This window comes from Pleurodeles waltl, chromosome 3_1 (genome assembly GCF_031143425.1).
Source record: "Pleurodeles waltl isolate 20211129_DDA chromosome 3_1, aPleWal1.hap1.20221129, whole genome shotgun sequence".
Classification (NCBI taxonomy): Eukaryota; Metazoa; Chordata; class Amphibia; order Caudata; family Salamandridae; genus Pleurodeles; species Pleurodeles waltl.
Window position 1 is genome coordinate 381,547,388 of NC_090440.1, and position 21,953 is coordinate 381,569,340.

Below are 21,953 nucleotides of genomic sequence, written 5' to 3' on the forward strand. Positions count from 1 at the left end.
TTCTTCTAATTTGAGGAGGGTAAGAGCTGTATTGTGTTTAATATGAGTTTTTTGGAGTGACTTGTGTCACCAGCACATTTCACGTTCCTTTGAACACTGAATTGATTTGAGTTGGTTCCACTGTGTAGCTGGACAGGTATTGGCACTTAATGAACTGTTTTATTGTTATTGTACTGAGCGAATAACAAGTTCTTCTATTTTTACTTTCCTACCAATATTTTTTTTTTCAATATATAACATGGTATGTGTCAATTTGACTGTGAGGATTAGGTTGTTCTACTTATAGGTCCTGATGAATCGCACACAGTTCCTTATGACTAAATCTGCGAGAAACATGTTGACCAGTTCAGTATAGACAGTGTAGGAATTACCATCACTGTACTTTGCGAGTCAATTCCTAGAGTAAGGTCATATGACACTCCTCTTTACCCACCAGTAGGGGATCTGAACCATTACATTCAATTTAGCCTTACTTTTGTTGTTTTTAACCTTGACAGGGGTTCCATATTCTCAATAAAGTTCTGACTGCTGGTTCTCCCTAGTGAATTTTAACGACACTATCTACAAATCCCACATTAATGCACTCACCACCGGCAGACATCTCTAAAAGATCTCCTGCAAAAAGCTCCCTTGAGGGGCCCGTCAGCCAGATGCAGTGACAGCCTGACGAGGAGCAAAGCCTGATGATGAAGCACATCACTGAAAGGTGAGTGAGGGCTCTTATTCCGAGTGCGGAACACTTGTAGGGACCAACTAACTCCTCCCCAATTTGGAAGCCAGGATTTGCATCTCCCATTGAACTGTGCGTCAGTCTTTTTTGTTATATGTATGGGAGTATTATGCACAGGACAAGATATATCTCCTACACAACTAGCCCCTAAATTGTTTTTTTTTTTGAATACCACTCTTACTACAGTAAAAATAACAAAGCAGGGTATTCACTGTCAGAACAGGGAAAATCCATGTCTATCTTTTTAATATAATGCACCCTGCCTTTAGCGCTCATTAAGCCTACTTTAGTGATAACTTAAAAATATTAAAGAGACCGGTTTGGGCTTTGCCAAGGGTTGAAATGGTAAAGTTGAATTTGCAGTTTTAACTGAACTACCAGTCTGCAGTTTCAGATTAAGAGACATACTTTGCTTTGTCACACTTGTGGTGGCTCAATACGTGCTTCAGGTACCAAGGGACACATAACGTACAGGCCCTAGGTAGCCATGGTGACATATACTAGGAACATAGACTAAGTTAACTTATGCTAATTAGGTGTAAACCAAGAATCAGAAGCGTTTTAAAGTCTAAGCACTAGCACAGGGGCCTGGAAGGCAGGTCCTAGTGCACTTTCAGAGTCATAAAACAAGCAGCATCAGTCCAAAGATTTGGGAGTAATCATTCAAAAAGAGGCATCTACATTGATAATAAATAAAAACTTTTAGCTACGTGGAGCAAATGGTCTCAATGCACTGACCAAGAGCGTGTGTTCTGATTTTCATTTTAGCTTCTGCATTAAAACATCATTCTCCTCAAACACCATCACCAGCAATCCTTGTGAAACATCTATACCTTGGATGAATTTAACACAGTGTGCTGATTTGGGGCCTCATAAAATGAAACACAAACAGAAAAGAGAAAGAGATAACCATGCATTGGTCAGATTGCACAACATGATACCAGGAAAACTTAAATCAATCAAGGCATTTTTAAAGCGCACTACTCACCCACGAGGGTCTCAAGGCGCTGGGAGGGGGGGTCTGCTACTGCTCAAACAATCAAGTCTTGAGGTGTCTCCTGAAGGTAAGTACGTCCTGTGTCTTTCGCAGGTGGGTGGGAAGAGTGTTCCACGTCTTGGAGGCGAGGTGGGAGAACGATCTGCCACCATCTGTCGTTCTGTGGATGCATGGGATGGTGGCGAGGGCAAGGTCAGAGGAGCAAAGCTGTTGGGTTGGGGTGTAGAAGGAGAGCTGTCTGTTGAGGTATTCTGGTCCGGTTCTGTGCAGTGCCTTGTGAGCGTGGGTGACGAGTTTGAACGTGATTCTCTTGTTGATGGGGAGCCAGGGCAGGTCTCTCAGGTGGGCTGTTATATGGCTGTGGTGGGGGATGTCCAGGATGAGGCATGCAGAGTTGTTCTGTATGAGTTGCAGTCTTTTCTGGAGCTTGGCCGTGCTCCTGCGTAGAGGGCGTTGCCATAGTCCAATCTGCTGCTTACGAGGGCTTGGGTGACCATCCTTCTGGTTCCAGTTGGGGTCCATTTGTAGATCTTCCGAAGCATGCAGAGGGTGTTGAAGCAGGAGGAGGAGACGGTGTTGACTTGCAGGGTCATTGTTAGCGATGAGTCCAAGCTTTTGTGCGTGGTCGGTGGGTATCAGCAATTACTTTGTTTTTAAGTTTCTACCTTCCTTATATCATCAGACAAGATCACCTTTAAATACATCAGTTCAGAGTGTGAACTACATAAATCAAAAGACTGTAACATTATTCTGTTGTAAATGACCATCTTTTGCGTGATATAATCCCAGATTTTTGCCTTCTTTACTTAAACCTGTTTTTGTTGGCCACAGGACTCTGAACACTTTACTCCTGCTAACCAGTAGTAAAGTTCCTGTGCTCTCCCTTTTAAACAAAGTAAAATTGATATACACCTAATTAGCACAATTAATTTACTTATAAGTCAAATATGACATGGTGCATGGTAGTTAAAATTAGAGCGTGTATGATAAAAGTTTTTATGTCCTGGCAGTGAGAAACCTCTAAGTTGTTTTCATAGTGGCAAGGCTGACTTTCCCCATAGAAAAACACTGGCTTACATTATAACACTTTATAATGCAGATAGAAACCGGAGGACTCATTTGAATAGTAATACAAATCTAATGGTAAAGTCAGATTTTATATTATTATTTGGGAATTTTTTTTGAAACGTAATTTTTCTGCCCAAAACAAATTTGCCCCTCTGCCAGTGCCCGTTGTCGCCTGTCGCCTGACCCCTGATGTCTTCCTTTGAGAAGTTATATGTATTGCTCCCAGACAGCAGACAAAGCGTCTTGGGAGTGGGGAGGGGTGTTCCTCTCCTGATCAGCTTGGCCTTGGGGTTGTGCCCAGCCCCTGCCTGAGCATCAAAACGTAGCCTGGAAGCTGTAGCCAGCCCCTTACTGACCTCAAAGAAGGCCTACCCAGTCACTGGCAGATGAACATCACACATTGGCCTACCAGTCCTTTGTCTCTTTAGTCAGGCTGGGACCACACGCCAGTGTGTAGATGACTGGCCCTAACTGACTGAGGGATACGCAAAAGGCTTGCCCTTACCTACAGGCTGGCAATGGGTGTAAAAGTGGACCCCACAGACCTTCACTCAGAACACTCTCGGATCTGTGTAGATCAGAAGAAGGACTGCTCTGCTGCTTTAGGAACCTGAAGAAAGACTGGATCATCCTTGCTTTGAACTCAGGATCCTAGAAATAACTCCAAGGGTTAGTTGGTTGACCTGATTGAGCCACAGAGGATACAAAAAGCGTCAAGAGGCTTTGAGCTACAGGGACACAAGTGTCAAGAGGCCTCTCTCCCTACAAGTGCCCAACTGATCCATTCCAATTGGACCTGCCCTGGACACTGCTGCTGGCCTTTACTGGAGTGAGTCCTAACCCCCAAGGGAGGACCCTCAGGTCCTGGATCCTTGGCTGGTGTTAGAGTATAATCCTCCTGCACGCAGTGCAAAAGTTGGGACTTAGAACATTTTTGCTATTTTTTCCTCCAAAAAACAAGCAGGAGACCGGGCCTAATGTTGAGCAAAAGCCATCAGTGTGGAATCGAAGGTCAGATACAACTTGCTGGTTTGCCCCACAAAAGGTCATCCGACTTACTTCAAGAAAAGTTTCTAAGTCCCAATATAGACAACTCCATTGGGTCCTACAATGAGCAGCAACCCTTCGACGTCATGGCCAGCCTGATTTTGGACTTTGCCTGCACTGAGGTTTCCACCCTTGACAGTGACTGCAACAGGACCTCACTCTTCAGCAAACCACTATCTCAAGCACTACTTTGGATCCTACTTGGACCCTGCACTTTCAATAACTCATCAGTGACCACTTTTTTGTAGACAAGTGTCTAAGTCAGAAGTCAAAATTTCCAATGGGCCGAACCTGGTCCTTGAGTCTGACCAACACTCCATTGCATTCAAACTTAACTTTAGACTATGACCGGGTCTAGCCTGACCAGGTAACTGCAGTTGGCATTTTTGCTCCTTTTTGGAGCTATTTTTAATTCAAACTTAAAAAATGTAGATTTCCAGGTATACCTAGTAGATTTTTGTTGTTTTGGTATCATTTTATTTAGGAAGATTTACTCAGTTTTCCTATATTGATTTGGGATTTCTCTTCTGTTGTGTTTTTACTGTATTACTGCTTGAGTACTGCATAAATACTTTACACGTTACCTCTAAGTTAAGCCTTATGGCTTGCATGCTAAGCTACCAGAGGGTTAAGCACAGGATTATCTAGTGACTTTTGTGGTTCACCCTGGCAACCACTGTGATTATTATTTGATGTGGGCTCTCACACCTTTCAACTAATACTCTAATTTCTTACATATTCCACAGTAACACCGAAGGTCACATATAGGGCACTAAAGACAACTGACTTCCATGTTGGTTCGTTCATAACATCGTCGCCACTGTAGTGGTAGAGGCACATTAATGTTTTAAGGCCATGAATAGAACTACTTCAGACGGTTGTCACTGAATACAGTTGTATAATTTAATATACTAAATTGAAATGCATTGTGATGGCCATAAAATATAGAAATACACTGTTTTGTATTTTGAAGAGTCTTTGCATACATGTTCTGGAAACTCTGAGCCATGCAAAAGTCGACCCTCTCTTCCCCTGGACCCCTGGGCTTGTGGCAACCCCTGAAGGAGGCAGGAGCCAACCAAATGTAAAAATATGGTGCCTCATTTACAAGTTTTGGTGCAGGGCAGCATTCAAGGATTCTTTCTGCTCTGCCCTGTGACAAAAGAAAAGGGCAGGAATGTGCTGTATCTATGAGATACGGCACATGCATGTTCTTTTCCCCTGCACTGGTGCACAATGTGCTGCCAATTACCAATGCAGGCACCCTTGCACCATGTTGCAAGGCTGTCTTCATTGCAGGGATGAAAACTATCATGAGAGGCACAAATAGAAAAAGAAAAACTAGGAGAAATAAAGATATTTCTCCTTGTTGCACCTCCCTTACATGTCTCCTGGGAGGCATAAGTTTATGATGCATTCCCAGGTTTACAAAATCTTGCAAATATAGGAATGTGTCAAATACCATGGGTGTTATGTAGGAACACCCACCGAAACGCCCATGGCACACCTCTCTATTGCAGGGTGAGGCAACGCAGCAACTTGCACTGCGTTGCCTCAGTCCAAATCTTCAAGGTCATGAAAAGCCATGCAGGGTGGCTTTACGTGGCCTTGTAGATATGGCCTAGACTGTAACTAAAAGTGACGTTCCGGTAGCGCACATGGGCTTGTAAATAAGCCCCATGGTTTGGAAGTGAATGTAGCCTATATGTAGAGACTTTACAACCATTTGTTTTGCATTGTTTGTTTGTAAAGTGCTGACATTGTGAGGGTATGAAACGCAGCCAACCAGCCCCCATCAAGAAAACTGCCCCCCAAAAGTAGTAAACGAAACCGTCCCCTCCCTTCCCGGAAGCACCCAGTGCAAAGGACGGCTAGTCCAGGCATCAATGTCTTTGATCAAGTGCCTGACTGGTCAAAATATCAATTAACCACTTGCGTATGATCTCAAACGGATCTAACCATGCCATATGTTTTTTTAATGAGATTTCTACTTCTTGTATGTATATGTTCTGTAGCGGTGTCATGCATGTTGTTATATTTTCTCTGTTGCGTGTCCTCATGTGGCCTCCAATATTTGTGTTGTGGGTATCATAAAAAATAAAAATGTCCACTAGCGTTGATATTTTTATTTATTTATTATTAAGATGATTATTATGATTATTATTATTATCATCATCATCGTCATTGGGGGTAATTGCGCGAATGGCCATTACTTTCACTTTGTCTATCAAGTGATTTTGATTGTCCTCCCTGTGCCTCTCCTTGATTTTCAGCTTGCCAGACCCACTTTAAAAGAGCTATGGCCATGCCCTTATTTTCATCTTGGTCGGCATATTCTACCCATGTTCCGGAGAGTGAGCACTTTCATTTGAAGTACTTACTGCATGTACGTTCCAGAATAGATCTTGATGGCTTGACATGTATATTTTGTGTACTATTATTTATGATAGTTTATGACTGTTTGAATCAGGACCGCAGTACTTAATATTGCGCGGCAGTTTGATAAAAAGTATAATTTCTGCAAGATTGCTAGGGAAAAAATATTCGTATAGAGAGCCAACATAATCAGTGAAACTATATATATAGCATACAAATAATACGTGCAAACATCACATTTTCGTGTATAGTTTGAAGGATTTGTAGAAGAAACCGCTTGACTACGGAAGTCCGATTTAGCCTATATTCGCTAGAGGTCGCTCTACAATTATACATTGGCACTGATAGCCATTCCTTTTCAAATGCATGCTACTCATGTTTTTTCAGGTGTTATAGAGAAAAAAACAACTTTTTTGTCACTTCCCACAACTCTGACTATCGAATAATTAGCGTAATATATACTTTATATGTACTAGATTTTTTTGTGATTTTTATGATCACCGTATGCCAATTATAATAGAAGTGTGAATGAAGGGCATATGAAAGTGATTATGTATTTGTCGACAGGTAATTTATAGGTTTAATTATAAAATATTATTACTTAAATTAATGAGGCGTTTTTATAGCACATTTAGGAGCAGATTTACTAATTTGTCACGCAACGGAGTGCAGCAGCCAAATTGGGTGAGCTGCGTTGTGCAAGGGGGAAAAACAGGGTAGGCATTAGGGCAGTTCAGACTGGCGTGGCCGCACTGGGGTCCTCATTTAAAAAAATCTGACACATCACCATCGATGCATCAGATTTCTTGCGCTTCCAGCACATCCCTTAGCGACGCATTGGATGCTCTGTATTTACAATACAGAGCTCCATGGCTCACATTTTCACAGATGCGTCAGAAATTCTGACACATCTGTTGGTGCGAAACTCACACATTGCTGGAGTAGTGTTGGTAAACTAATGCAAATCCAGCAATGCAAGGACGCTTCAATAGGAAAAAGTCCTGCGTCAATCTTACGCCTGCTCTGAGAAGGCAGTAAAATGTTGATGCAGTGAAGTCGAAGAATGACAGAGTGAAATGTTGTAAATTTCACTGTGTGAGTTCTGAGTGGCTTTTTCCATGGGAATGCCTCCGCGGCATACATTATACTTGGTGCAGGTATAATGTGATGAAGGGCTTTACAAACTGAGATATTGAGACCAATGAGTTAGTTTGCAAATATGGAGAAGTGTAGGGCACTGCTAGTGCCACAACTGTGTAAAAAAGAAATAATTCAGCAGTGGTGCAAAGGGCTTATAAATTTGGCTCTGGTTGCTGATCTGGGGAGTGGCACTGACCCCAGGGTGGGAGCTGCGTTTAGCAATAACATAGGATTTAAAAACACCTGCTGTAGAGTACCTTATTTGTTCAGCTTTCAGGCAGCAATAAAAATGTCAAGATAACTCTTGAGATAAATGTTCCTGCTAGAGAGGGGTGTTCTGTCTAGTGGCAGTTTTGACTCACTATAAAGAAGCATAGAGGGTTAAGGTACAGCTCTGTATTTTCTGTGGCTAGCTGAGTGAATTACTGCTTTTGTTGCAAAGATTCTTTTGTTACCTCAGTTTGTAAAGTACAACCCTAATATAGAACAGTGAATGTTACAAACTGTCATGCAAGAGCTGCATGCACACTGCATAAAATTGGTTAGGACGTTATTCCCCCCCACACACTTTTATTATCTATTCCTAATGTTGCTAAAAAGGGGTTCGTTTGGGTAGATACACATTCTCATTAGTTAAACCAGCCTTTACCAGTGCTTAAAAACAAATTGAATGCATGTGAGAGAGGGGTTATGAAGAGATGGGAGTCACTTTGCCCAGAGGTAGTGGGGCAATCAAAGGAGTAGGTCATCCGGGTGCGGGGGACGCCAAACATTATTGTTGCACTGGGCGCTACCAACACTAAAGCCGGCTCTGTCTACTAAGATTGGGCTGTTGCTGCCATCCTCTGCATTGGTAATGTAAATGGGCTGCACTATGGGATGCACATACTTGTACCATGGTGCAAAAGTAAGGGTGCAGAGGTGAGGGTGTGCTGTCTAGAATAGGATTTATATTGGAAGCATACCCTCGCAGTAAGAACTCCAGCACCAAGATACATTTTAAAAGAATTATGCTGATTGGATATGTGCTGCTGCGCACTTCAGCACATATGCAAATACATGGGTCTTTTTGAGTAAAGAAAATATTTGCTCTTGTTTTTAGAAGGGATTATTTTTTTGCCTCAGACCCTGGTCTGGCTGTCTTAGTAGATCAGACTTTGCGTCAAAACCTACAGGTGCTTGCTCTGATCTGCCAATTAACACCTCAGGAGCACCCGCCTAACACCAAATGATACAAAGCAGCCCAAAGAAAATTTTGTAGCACAAAATACATTTTGCTCTGGATGCAAATACCAATACATTGCTTTGTGTCGCTTTGCATGACTATGCAAGGAAGAAAAGCCTCATGGTAACCCCTCCATTTACATTTGTGCAACCTATGGCTGCTGGAAGAAAGGGAGACATGTATATATGTTTTTTTTCACATTGCCAATAGTCACTCATTACTTTGATATGACACTGCAAGATTAATAAACCAAACAAAAACATATACTGTTTGTTGCTGGTATCCTTTTACTTACAACACCTCATAAGGTGGAGGTAAAAGTAATCCTTGGTCAGTATTTGCAGACCATCACGTCAAGAAAGATAATTTCTCTGAAGTGCTACAAAAATGAAATAGTTTAGATACACTAGAATCTACAGAGGAACGAGTGCAATGTCCCTATCTCTATTAAACTGATATCTTCAAAGTCAAAGCAGTTGCAACTGGCGGGAGTCATGCATATTAACTGTTTTCAGCCCTGACCTAGAGAGAGCTCTAACTATCTTGCCAGCCATTTGTAATTAAAAAAAACATACAATAATAATAATAATATTAAAAAATCTGACATATATACATACATAGGGGCTTTGGGTAATACTTCTTTATCCATTGGTCTGTTCTACTGTAATTTACATTTAGCTTCTGCCCAGCACAGCATACTTCATTGGGAAATGGATCAGTCTGCTTCAGTCACTGGCTCCCATGCACTGTGAGCAATGGCATTTTGCCTGATTATGCCAATACATTGTTGTGCCAATGCATCTTTGTCTTTCCATTCTTAATTGTATTTTAGTTTTTTACTCGTGATTGTGTTTAAACTATGTTTTGTTTTTCTTTGTGCCAGTAAGAATTATTTTTTTCCATGATCAAGACAAATGGTGAGATGGTCACTAGCTGAAGTTCGGGGACAGCTGCTTTATAGACTTAGCGCCTGATATAGATCTTGGTGGTAATGGTCCTGCTGTTGATTTTTAGGGTCGAGTCTGCGCTAGCAAGCGCTTGCACATGCGTATCTCTTGCGAGACGCTGTAGTAGTTAGAAAAGGGCTCGGAGCCCCATCCATGTCACGTCAGTGTCTTTCATTGGTTCGTGGGCTTGCCTTTTAAAATCTGCTTGCTTTCATTAGTGGAAGGCATGCATACGTCATGCTTTTTACGGTGGTTAACCCTCCTCGAGCTCAGCGACCGAGTACTGAAAACATACAAGGCTCGCTGTTTTCCATCCAATTGTGGACTTCTTTTTTTGCAGTGCGATCTCGCTTGGCAGAAGTCGAGCGCTTTGCATGACATCGACCCTGTTACATAGTTAATTGTACTTTTGCCGGTTACGTAGATAATTGCACTTTTGCAGATAGGTTTCACTACGAGTGAACTGTAGCAGCGCGATTGCGCTCTTTTTTTCCATTTAATAAGGTAAGAAAAGTCCGGTTGGCAGTTTACAACTGCTAATAGCTCTAACTCAGAGAAATGCGAGACCCGTTGCGTTGCAAATGCTTGTTTGTCAAGTTTTCCATCGCCTACCAGGCAGTCGGCTTGCTCTCTTTAGATGTTGGCAGGTTCATAGGCGAAAGACCATTGACGAACTGTTGTCACCGCCATGAACCACCACGCGCGTTGACGGCAGCATGGGCAAAAGTGGCTGGCGGTGGGACTCCAGCCACTTTTACTGTCAAGCCAATCAAGAAGCGCCTTCCCACCGATGCAACTGTGGGAGCTAAACCTCCACACCTGAGTTGGTGAATTGTGGGGATGAAAGGATGAAACTCACCTTTTTTTGAGTTTTATTATTTCCTGCCACCATGAATACAGTCATACAAGTCATGCCAGTGCTGCTGCTCCTGGACCAAGATGAAAATCAACCCTGTTGTCACAGGAGCAAAAGGTAAGTCACTGTATCACCAGTCATCCTTGACATTGTTGGGATACAACAGCACTGGACTTGTGCATGTTTAGAAAAATACTTTCAAGCAATAATACAATGATGTGCAATACAATGTGTGCAACGTTGTAGCCAGTAAAATGTTTGAAAAACACACCTCAAGATAATGTTAACACCCACTAATCTGGTACTAACTGCCTTCATGGACACCTACACAATAAGTCACAGCAATCCCAAATAGAAATTTGTCCATAGAGATATGTGCAATAATCTTTGCTAAAGTACTGTTTAATAAACTTAACCAGTATACTCAGTAGGGACTATTCAGATCCCTGATAATGTAGCAATTGTACTACAGAATGTACAACCAGTGTGGCCTCTAAACTGCAAATATGTCATACATGTATGAAGGTCCCATGTCCACTTGGTTTGTGCAATTCATGACAAACCTAAGATCCTATTTAACTGTAAAGTGTTATATTCCCCATATAATGCATATGTGCATATTATTGACACATCATGTCACAAGAGTGAGTGGATGACACACAATTGGCAGAAATAACATAATCAGCAAACAATTAGTAACAATCAAACAATAAGGGCAGGACAACGGTATTCTCAAAATATTTTTTATATAAGTGAGATAACTCTCTCATAAGTATCAATAAGTAATTGTTCACAGAAAAAGACAACAGCTCTAGGCCATGACTTGCCGTATGGGTTGCATGCCCATAATGTTCCTCCCATATGCACTGCCAGAATAAACCTCCTCTGGACGGAGGGCAGACAACAGGCACCTCACTTATCCTACGGGGGGATCATTGGGTTTGGGATGGGTGGGTTTGGATCGGGGAGGGGTGGGTTTGGATTTAGGAGGAGTGGGTTTTAATTTGTAGGGGCAGATTTGGATTTGGAAGGGGTGGGATGTGGAAGAGGTGGATTTGGATTTGAAAGGTGTGGGTTGGGATGAGGAAGAGGTGGGAGTGTATGTGGAAGGAGTATGTAGACGTTTGGGTGAGGAAGGGGTGAGGGTCAGGGTAAACATGAGGTCCTCCTTGGGGAAACAGGTAGTTTGTTCAGGAGGGATTTGGGTTAGGGTAGAGGGAGTAGCAGTGTCTGTTGTGGATGTAACTGCTTCTGGTGTGGGTGCCTGAGGGTCGGGTGTATGTGGTGTATGTTTTGGTTTGTGTTTTTACTGGGTGTCTGTTGTGTGGGTTAGTGTGGGCATTTGTGTACAGTATGCGTGTGTGTGGATGTGTATGCTGTGGAGGTGCTGTGTGTGATCATGGTGTTTGTGGATGTGCTGGTGCATGTGTGTGTTGTGGTGGGTGTGGTGTCTGGGGATGTGGTGGTGGTGGGTGTCATGTCTGCGGGTGTGCTGGTGGTGAGTGTGAATATGTGTGTTGGGTTAGGTGTGGTGTCTGTGGGTATGCTTGTGGATGTGGTGGTGGTGGGGTTGGTGAGGCCTGCATGTGTATGTCTATGTTTCTTACAATGTTTGTGTGAGGATGTGCTGCTTGTGTGTATTTGCTTCGCTGTGTGTAAAGTGGAGCATGCGCTCTGGATAAGGTTGGGAAGAGAGAATTGGAATGGAGTGGGAGTTGGAGCCCTAGTTTGGGGTGGGTGATCGGCTGCCGTCAATGAGAAGGCCAGACCCTGGAATGACCGCTGTAGGCCAGATATTACATTGTGAATACCATCCAGGTAAGTCAGCATCTGAGTCATCGGACCACTCAAAACCCTGGATTGCATGCAATAATGCGGTCAGGCTTTCAGTGATAGTCTGCAATAGATCAATAGCCTCCTCTTTGAGTGCAGCCTGCGAGACAAGGGCGGGGGGAGGTACCTACAGAAAAGTTGACACCACCCCTTTTAGGGGAGAAGCTACGGCCAACTGGAGGGGGAGCAAGAGGGAGGGTGGAAATGGAAATGTTAGTGGTAGGCGATGCTGCAGGTGGAACTGTAGCACTAGGGTCCACCACCAGTAGGGGCTGGTCATCTGTGGAGGCCTCCGAAGATGATGTTGATTCACTCGTGTCCTCTGCACCAGTTCCCTCACCCTCCATGGCAACCAGCCCCCTCACCCTCCTTGGCAATAGGTCTTATGGTGTTGGTGGTGTTGGCACCAGGACCACGGTTGCCAGCTTCTTGCCCACCGACGTGGCCACTGTCACATTCAGCTTGCCTAGATGATACTGTAAATATAGACACAACAGTTTGAGGGTGTCTGGGTAAATATATTTAACCATTAACTTTGCTCACAAAACATTTGCCAAGTCTACATATTAACCTAGCTTGAATTTACTCAAACTTGATTTCTTAATCATCAGTATCACATGCTTGTAGGGAAGAGTTCCACAAACAATTTGCTCACAGTCTAGAAAGCCCCCACGGTAGGTCCCTACTGTCTATGCCTTTTGTCTCCTATCCACTTTTATTACTCTGCATAATAAATGGCTTTGACAGCATTAGTAATACATTCCTAAACCACTTCAGTACTGAGCAAAAACCTTTCCACAGATCTGAAAGATACGTTTTGGGCCCGATATTGACTCATCAATATGGGATACTCCAACATCTATGTTTTGGTACCTTACATCTGCATATGTCATTCAAGTACCACTTTGCTCACCATCATGGCTTTCCCATCTGGATATAACTAAGGACACTTAAATGCCATTTCGTGTAGGTGTAACACTGTCACAAATGTGGACACATTCCTGTCTGTTTTAGGAAGGACTGAGGCTTCATGACAATCTGCTACTGTCTGCATTAAATGAATTGTATTTTTCTAATGAAACATTTTTCAAAAAGATTTCAGATAAGGAATTATGCCATTGTACAAGTTTCCAGTCCTTTTTGTGCAGATGCTCATGATCATATTTTCAATTTAACAACTTACCAATGTAAAGTCTAAAACAGCAACTGTCTCACGAGTGCTTGCTATGCCATGTCACCAGTAATAAGGCCTACATTAACTACTCACATCTGTGATGGAGCATCACACCAGACCTAATCCTCAAATGGGGCATATTTGGTACAAAACTCCCTCATGACATGGAGAAGATCCAGATACCTCTTTTAACGCACACTTCCATATATCTGTTCAAAACAGTACTTGGCTTGTGATGAGGAATCTAGTGACAAACCTTAGCACAAAACTACATTCCAAACGCTGCATCAGGCACCGTCTGAAATACTTACACCTTCAGAAATCCTCATCTGCGTTGGATGTGTGTCATCCGTCATGTTCATGCCAAACAATATTGCTGTTAAAAAAAAGGTTAAACAACACGATTAGCTACATACAAAAACAATGTAGCTAATCTTGTTATAATAACTCACCCCTTGCTCCTTCTGTTGGGCCCTCAACAGTCCATCAAGCTCTGTGTAGGCCACCGCAAGGATGCGTGTCATGAGGGGGGTTTAGGCTGCGGCGCACACCCTTGCCTCATTGAGAAGCCTGACTGAGCTGGACTTCAGCTGACTTCCTGTTCCAGCATCAGAAGTCCTCCCACCTCTTACTGCACTGTAGGCTGCGCTGCTTAAAGATCCCCAGGTTTTGCACCTTCTGGGTGATGACCTTCCACAAATCACACTTCTGACCTGTATGGATGAGAACAAATAACAACAAAAGAGGTATTGAGTGATTTTTTTTGTCTGTTGTGCAGTCATACAATTTAGTAGCAGTTCTCACTTGCATTCCCAGAACAGGCAGTGCAGATTTTCTACAAACATTTCAAAGATCCTAAGAAAGACTAATTTCCAGTGATCTGTGGAGTAGCCTCAACATTTGTTCTCCTCATGCAACCAATACAGGACACAAATACCATTTAAGCCAGGAATAGAAACTTGTCATTTAGTGAGACCCACTCCAGATCAGTCCAACTCATGAGCTACTAAATTTCCTTAATGCCTAATGTTTGAGGAGTCAGACACTATGGTTTGCACCACATACAGGGCCAGATGTAGGTAGCTAAAAAATTGCGAGTCAGAAATTGCGAGACTTTGCGACTCGCAATTTCCGACTCGCAATATGGTATCCAACAAGAAAAAGCAACTCCATTTTGCGACTCGCAAATGAAGTCGCACTGCAGATTGCGAGTCCGCTGTTTGCGAGGTCGTTTTTTGCGACCGTGCTAAAAACGAACACGCAAATTGCGAGTGGGTGTCGCAAATTGGGACTGTGCCGCAAATTGAATACAGGTGCAGCAGAACACTCTGGAAAACACTTCCTGGCTCTTGATGATGACATCACAGCCAGGAAGTTTACTAATACACCTGGGAGGAGGGAGGACCACACCCATTTCCAACTGCTGAACAGCCAACAGGAGGAACAGCAGCTGCAATGGAAGAAACAGCCAGGAAGAGAAAGATAAAATTTGCAGAAAAAGAACTGGAGGTGCTGACTGAAGAATGCTGCCAGCACCATGAACAACTCTTTGGGAGAGCAGCCCTCAGTGTGCCAGAGCAGGAAAAAAGGAGGATTTTGAGTGAAATCCAAGACAAAGTAAATTCAATGGGTGTAAGCCACAGGAGCATTGAGGAACTGAAGAAACGGTGGTATGACCTGCGCTCCCGGACCAAGGAGAGGGTGGCAGAGTGCCTACGGGAGATGAGGGGCACTGGAGGAGGACCATCTACCATACCACCACCCACACCCTTGGAGGAAAGAGTGGAGGAGACCCTGGAGCCAGAGGCAGGGTCTGGAATAGGAGAGCTGGACACGTCAGCGCGAGGACCATCAACCAGTGAGTACCATGAGACATGCATGTACACCCATATCTGCCATACCCCCACCCACCTAGTACACAGCAGCATGCACAACCAAAATAGCTCCATTTCAGAGTAGCAACCACCTGAATGGTGCATTATGGGCAATGTAGTCAAGTAGGCAGCTGATAGGCAACAGTTTATTAGGAAGCATATAACAGATGGTAGATACTGACAGTGTGTTCCCTATGTCCCACAGGTCTCCCACAAGACACCACCTCCAGCCACACCGTCCAGGGGCGACAGGTCAGCCACCAGGCAGCACAGGACCCAGGAGCAGCCACCACAGGGACCTACACCACCCAACCACAGTCCCCTCCAGATGCACCAGTGGCCATACTGGAGATTGAGGCAGCACCCGGGCCCAGCCACAGTGCCAGCATACAGGACACAGAACCACCACCGCATCGCAGGTCCCTACAGTGTCACAGGGAGCAGTAGTGGACGCCTCCATTTCTGCCGCCGAGGCTGCACTCATCCATGGTCAGCGCCTGCAGACAAGGGAAATGAGACTTATTTCAGGGGCCATGCGGCGCATGGAAAGAAACCAAACAACAGGGCTGCAACAGGTCCACACAGAGCTACAACATCTAAACAGCACTGTAGGTGACCTTGCGCTCTCACTCAGACAACTGGTGGCTGAACTTGTCACGGAGAGAGAGGGTGCAAGGCGCCGTGACCGGCAGCTCATCCACCGCCTAGACCGCATGGCTGCCTCCATCGTCCGGCTGGCTGTAAACACTACAGGGCTGTCAAGCCACACAGTCAGCCTACAGGTGGACATGGGCCACTTTGCCAGCGATGTGGCTCGTGGGCTGGGACGCATTAGCCACGCAGTCGACATGATGGAGGCACGACAGGTGGCTAGGGGCGCGGCAGACACGCCGCAAGACAGTGAGGAGGGCTCTACGATAAGTAGTGCATCTGCCACAGACACCAGGGTGTTGCGTAGTGGAAGTGCACGGCAGGGCACTACAGACGCTCCAGGAACCAGCCATGCTGGGTGAGCACTGCGTAGGGTGTGAGCAACGCACTGACATACAATGGAGGCACATGAGGTTAATGTGTCCTCATAGCAGGTGGACTTTTACAGCCCCTAATCAGTAGTTTCTGTAAATAGTTTATTGGTTCACATCATTAAAGTTCTTGTTTGTTCCACTTCACACATGGGCTCTTTGTGTGTGACATTCGTGTGTGTGGTGACAGTTACCACGTACCTTCCAAAGTATTGGTTTGCAATGTGGTCCCGTCTCTGTCTGCCTTGATTTGCAATGCTTCTATCCCTATGATGGCGATGTGGTAGCTCTTGCTCGTCATCCTCCGTATCTGGGTCTTCAGGGGTGATATGTAGCCCACGTCTGGTGGCAATGTTGTACAGTATAGCGCATGCGCCAACGATCTTGAATGCTGTTATTGGGGCATACTGGAGGGCACCTCCACTTCTGTGGAGGCATCTGAATCTTGCCTTCAACAGTCCAAAGGTCCTCTCTATAACATTTCGGGTCCTCCTATGTGCACTGTTGTATCACCTCTCATTCTCATTGCTGGGTGTTAAGTACGGGGTAAGTAACCATGGTCGTAGTGCATATGCACTGTCACCTGTTTGGCAAAAATGAACAATGTTGGCTGAGCATGGATGGGTTCCACGTTGACCTGTATGTATGTCTGCAAGGTGTATTCATCTATACCTAGGAGATATCCGTCTCCTAACTCCCCACGTTATAGGCGTTGGTGTATCCCACTGTGCCTGAAAATGTAGGAGTCATGTGTACTCCCTGGAAATTTGGCTACCATGTCAGTTATAACATAATGGGCGTCACATACAACCTGGATGTTCAGTGAGTGGGTACACTTCCGGTTGCGGAACAGATATTCCAGATTTGCAGGAGGGCAGATTTGTATATGTGTCCCGTCTACACGCCCTATTACATGAGGAAAGTTGGCAATCCTGTAGAATTCCAACTTGGTGCTGTTGATTTCTGCCTCATTCCTGGGTAGGTATATGTATCTGGACATGTGTGTGAGTATGGCATCTAGGAATGCTCTGAAGAACCGTGAGAGTGCACTTTGGGATACCCCACCTACCACGGCAATGACCCCCTGATAGCTACCGAGGCCAAGAGGTGCAGTGAGCATAGCACTTGCACATGTGTGGGGATGGCGCTGCCGCGCACAGTCTGGCGTTGAAGCTGCGGATTGAGTAGCTCTATTAAATCTAGTATTGCTGCACTGCTAAGTCTGTATTTATCATATATCTCCTCCTCAGTTTGTTGGAAAGGTGTCTGTCTGGTTCTGTATATCTTCTCCTGTCTCTGGCTCCTCCTCCTCATCTGCTGTGCGGCGTGGGCTCTCCTCCTCCTCTCTATCAAATATAGCTCCGCCATCTTGAGTGGCCCAGGTGCCTTCTGGGTCCCCTTTTATACTTTGTTTATGGTTACCACCTGCTCTGAGTTAGTGGTAAATTGGAAGTGCAAAAAAGGCTTTTTGCGACTAGTCGCAATTTGCGACTGGCTATTTCATATGGTATGCGACTCGCAAATTGCGACTTCCTATTTGCGGGTCACAAAATGGGGTCGCTATTTTTGCGAGTCGGTAATGGCTCACATCGCAATTTGTGATTCGGAAATGGGATTTTTGCATACAATTTCCGATTTTGCAGGGTCGCAAATTGCGATTCGGCCATTTGCGACTCGCAAAAGTTTGCTACATCTGGCCCACAGTAACTAAGGGCAGTATGGGAAGGCTGCCATGTGTCAGTGAGAGCACGGTTTTAGGTGATGTATAAACAAGATGGTATAGTAATGGGACATCATACTTGTATGGCTGATTGAGAGCCTGTGTCATTTAGATTAGCAGCACAAGAAATACCTTTCCCCATATGTGGTCTAAAACAAAAATATACTCCAATTCCATAATATGGCCTGTATATTCACTTGACAGAACAGCATCAGACAACTCCATAACTTGAAAGATACAACTTGGAATTTAGATTTCTACCATTTTGACCTGGGCTGTATGTTTCTACTTAAACTAGTGGTATAGTGTCTACTAGCAACTGGAAGTAAGGGACCTACATTTTGTCTCTTTAAACCAGGAATTGTGAGCAACAGGCACTGAAAGCTCAGCTAATTCTTACAGGAGAATTTTAATTTCAATGCACAGACATTTTTAACAGCCTCAAACAACACCCTATAGCCAGCTAAATCATTCAATTCACTACCCTTCAATAAGAACACTTCACTCATGAAAAAAAGGAACCAAATAGCCTGTGGACAAAGAGAATGGTACTTTGTCAAACATTTCCCACTCAAACATGTACCTGTTCCTCTGGATTCCCATACAGCTTCCTGTACAGGGGCAGGACTCCAGCTCCTCAGGGGAGAAAGGCACGGGCCCTGTCACCTGTTTTGCCCGGCATCCTGGCCCCCAGAGGTTGGTAACAGCAGGAAAAAAATGAGGAAGTCCTGTTGGGTGCAGTGTTAAGATGCAAGTGGGCTTTTTTTCAATATGCCACGTACAAGTACATGGTGGACGCAATCTGTGGTGGACACAGTCATTGGCTTTTGTGCATAGCCGTTTCACGCAAAAGTCTATGGCAGGGTCTGTCGTGGAGTGCTCCACCTAATACGCTGTCAACGTCCGCTGAAGCCCGTCAGGTAGCTAATGTCCTGATGGCATGGTCAGGCAGCCTCTATTTTAGGGTGTGAAGCTGTGTATTTTTAAATTGTTAGTGGGGGCAATGGGGGGTCTATCCCGTTTGTTGCGCAGTGAGAGATAATGTTTAGGGGTCACAGAAGTAAGTTGAGCAGTCTGCCCCTTTGGTGACATACATCATGGTGGCCTATTATCATCAGGGGGCTGCTGTTGAGGTGGGCAACAATTGTCGCCCAGTGGTGTGAGATGAGCTGGTGATGGACGCCTCGCACCTCCTCATTAGGTAGAGCTTCCTCCTCTGCCATCACCCATTTAGCCACAGCTCCTCTCCAGGCCTCCACTGGGGGTGGGATAGGTGATCACTAGTGTAGTATGATTGTGTGAACTGCCAGTAGGAGTGCCAGGGCTGGAATATGGGATCGTACTTTATGTGTTTTCTTATGTTTGAAGAAACCTAGAGCACTGGCCTCCCATGTAATCAAGTTGGGTAGCTCCAGTAATTAGGTCAGAGTGTTGTGTATTGTGAGCTAGTAAGAGTGGAGTGTTGGACAGACCCAAAGCATGTGTTGGGGATCTGCCGCTTCTTGTGAACAGAGCTGACATGTGAGATGTGTCGTAGGGTAGTGTTTATTGAAACGGGCCGGTGTTGAATAAGCTCTATGCAGAAGGCAAAACTGTATAGTCTTAAAGAGGGAATTACGTGAAACTCTCCCGGGGTGGGACAACGCTGTCTCCCATGCTCTGTCGCTCGGTTCACTGCCCAAGTCTGCTTTCCAGCTGTGTCTAAGTTGGGCTAAGGGTATTCACAATATGGCTTTATATAGCCCGGTTATTAGGTGATGGCCGGAGCCCACAGTGTATTATGTTTGTATGATGGGATGATGCTGCAACTCCATCTACGTTTGGCCCCACAATGTCTGCATGATGGTGCATAGTTGTTGTTGAGTAAGAAATTGCCCCAGCGGTATACTATTATTCTCTATAAGTTGATCAATCCTTAGGAATTGGCCATCTAGGTATAGATCCCTTACTGTTGTAACTCCGTTGGCTGTCCTGTCTGCCAAATGGTGTGCCGTGTAATGGCCTAGGGGTTGAGGGAGACCGACTAGTGGGATATTGGGTGCATAGCACGGTCTGCCTCAAGATAGTCTATATCCTTGCAGCATGCAGGCGTGGGCCACCGAGACCTGTGGGGGACAGGGGGAGGAGGGTGTCAGCTTTGGAAATAGGAGACAGCGAATGGTGATTGCGATAAGGGAGCCAGTAGCCTCATCCATGTAGTGGCCTGCCGGGACAGCCATTGAAGTTGTGATGCTAGAAAGTAAGCCTTAAACACTGGGGCTACCAGCCCAACCCGATCTCAGTGGAGCTGCAGCTTTGAGACAACCATGCGAAGTTGTTGACGACCCATATCAGAGTCCCCATCAGTGCATCTACAGCTTTAAAAATGGCACTAGAGGGATGATTGGCAGTATAATAACCTGGGGAGAATAAGCATTTTGGTAAGTGCTATCCTTCCCATGGGGTTTAGGGGGAGGGTCTGTCCATCATCTGTGCTTTGATACCTGCCAACACTCTGCGAAGATTGCCTTAATAGAGGTCATCCACGGTATGATACAGGCGGACCTTGAGATAGCAGGTTGCCTGCAGGCTCCACTGAAGGTGAATAGGGCCTAGCCGAACAACTGGATGTGGGGTTTCTGAGCGAAAAGGATAGCTCACAGATTTGGCCCAATTAATTCAGAGGCCCGAAGTAACCACAAAGTCCTCTAATGTGTTGTATAGTGGGGTGAGGGACATTTGTATATTCTGGTGGTACACCAGCATGTCATCCGAGTAAAACAATGCCACGTGTACCTGGTTGGTAAACAGAATATCCCAATGTTCACTCTCCTGCCGCAGTCGAATCGCCACCCGTTCCACTGCTAAAGCAAACAGGAGGGGGAACAGTGGACAGTCCTGTCACATACCCTGCTGTTAGGAAAGGAGCTGGAAACATGGAGGCCCAACTGGACGCAAGAGGAGGGATTACTGTAGAGGAGGCGGTATATGCCCATAAGCGTTCTCCCACTCTCATTCGGGTTAACACCTTAAATAAATAATCCTAGGACAGTGTGTCGAAATCCTTCTCCACATCCAGGATATAGGGCCACTGCATGTGGGAGGGAGTCACAAAGCTGATCTTGGATATGGAACAGGTGGCGGAGATTCTGTGAGGTGTTCCGCCCCAGAACTAATCCGTTTTGGTCTTCATGACAAAGGTGGGGACCATAGGTGTGTAACACCTTCCTAGAACTTTACCCAACATTTTGTAATCCGCCCCCAAGATGGCTATTGGCCAATAGGAACTCAAGGAGGCTCGGTCTTGATCAGGTTTGGGAATAGAAATAAGGAGAGATTGCCAGGGCGTTCTGAGTAGGGCACCTAGCCGTAAGGCTCATTAGAGATTGCCACTAGTTGTGGAGCCAGTTTTGATGCAAACATGATGTAAAACTCCATAGGCAGGTCTTCTAAGCCTGGGGGTTTATTTCTGGCTAGGTCTTTAATTGCCTGACAGACCTCCTGCTCTGTAATTGGGTCATCTAGGTTCCTCCTTGTGGCTGTTGGGATACGTGGAATGGTAATTTATGACTGAGAGTCGGTGGCAGCCTGGGCAGGGCGCGCAGCTGGAGCCTGGTGTAATATTGTGTGAATTCTTGCAGAATTGTAACCTGGTCTCTTAGCAGTGCTCCGACTGAGATAATACTTCCGTGATTAGGGCGATGCTTCAGTCTTGTCGTACTAGCCAGGCAAGAAGTCGCCCAGCCTTGTCTCCTTCTTTGAGTACCCTTGTTGCATGGGCAGTGAGATTGAAACATCGTAGGCATTCCAGTTGGGTGGCAAGCATTTTGCGCTCTTGAATTTGCTGTGTGGTAGTATCTAACTGGGACTCAGTGTACCTGTCTAGTTCAGCTAATCGTGCATCAGCCTCTCCAGGCCACGTTCTAGTGTTCTGCAGACATCTGTAATTTCTTTAATACATACGC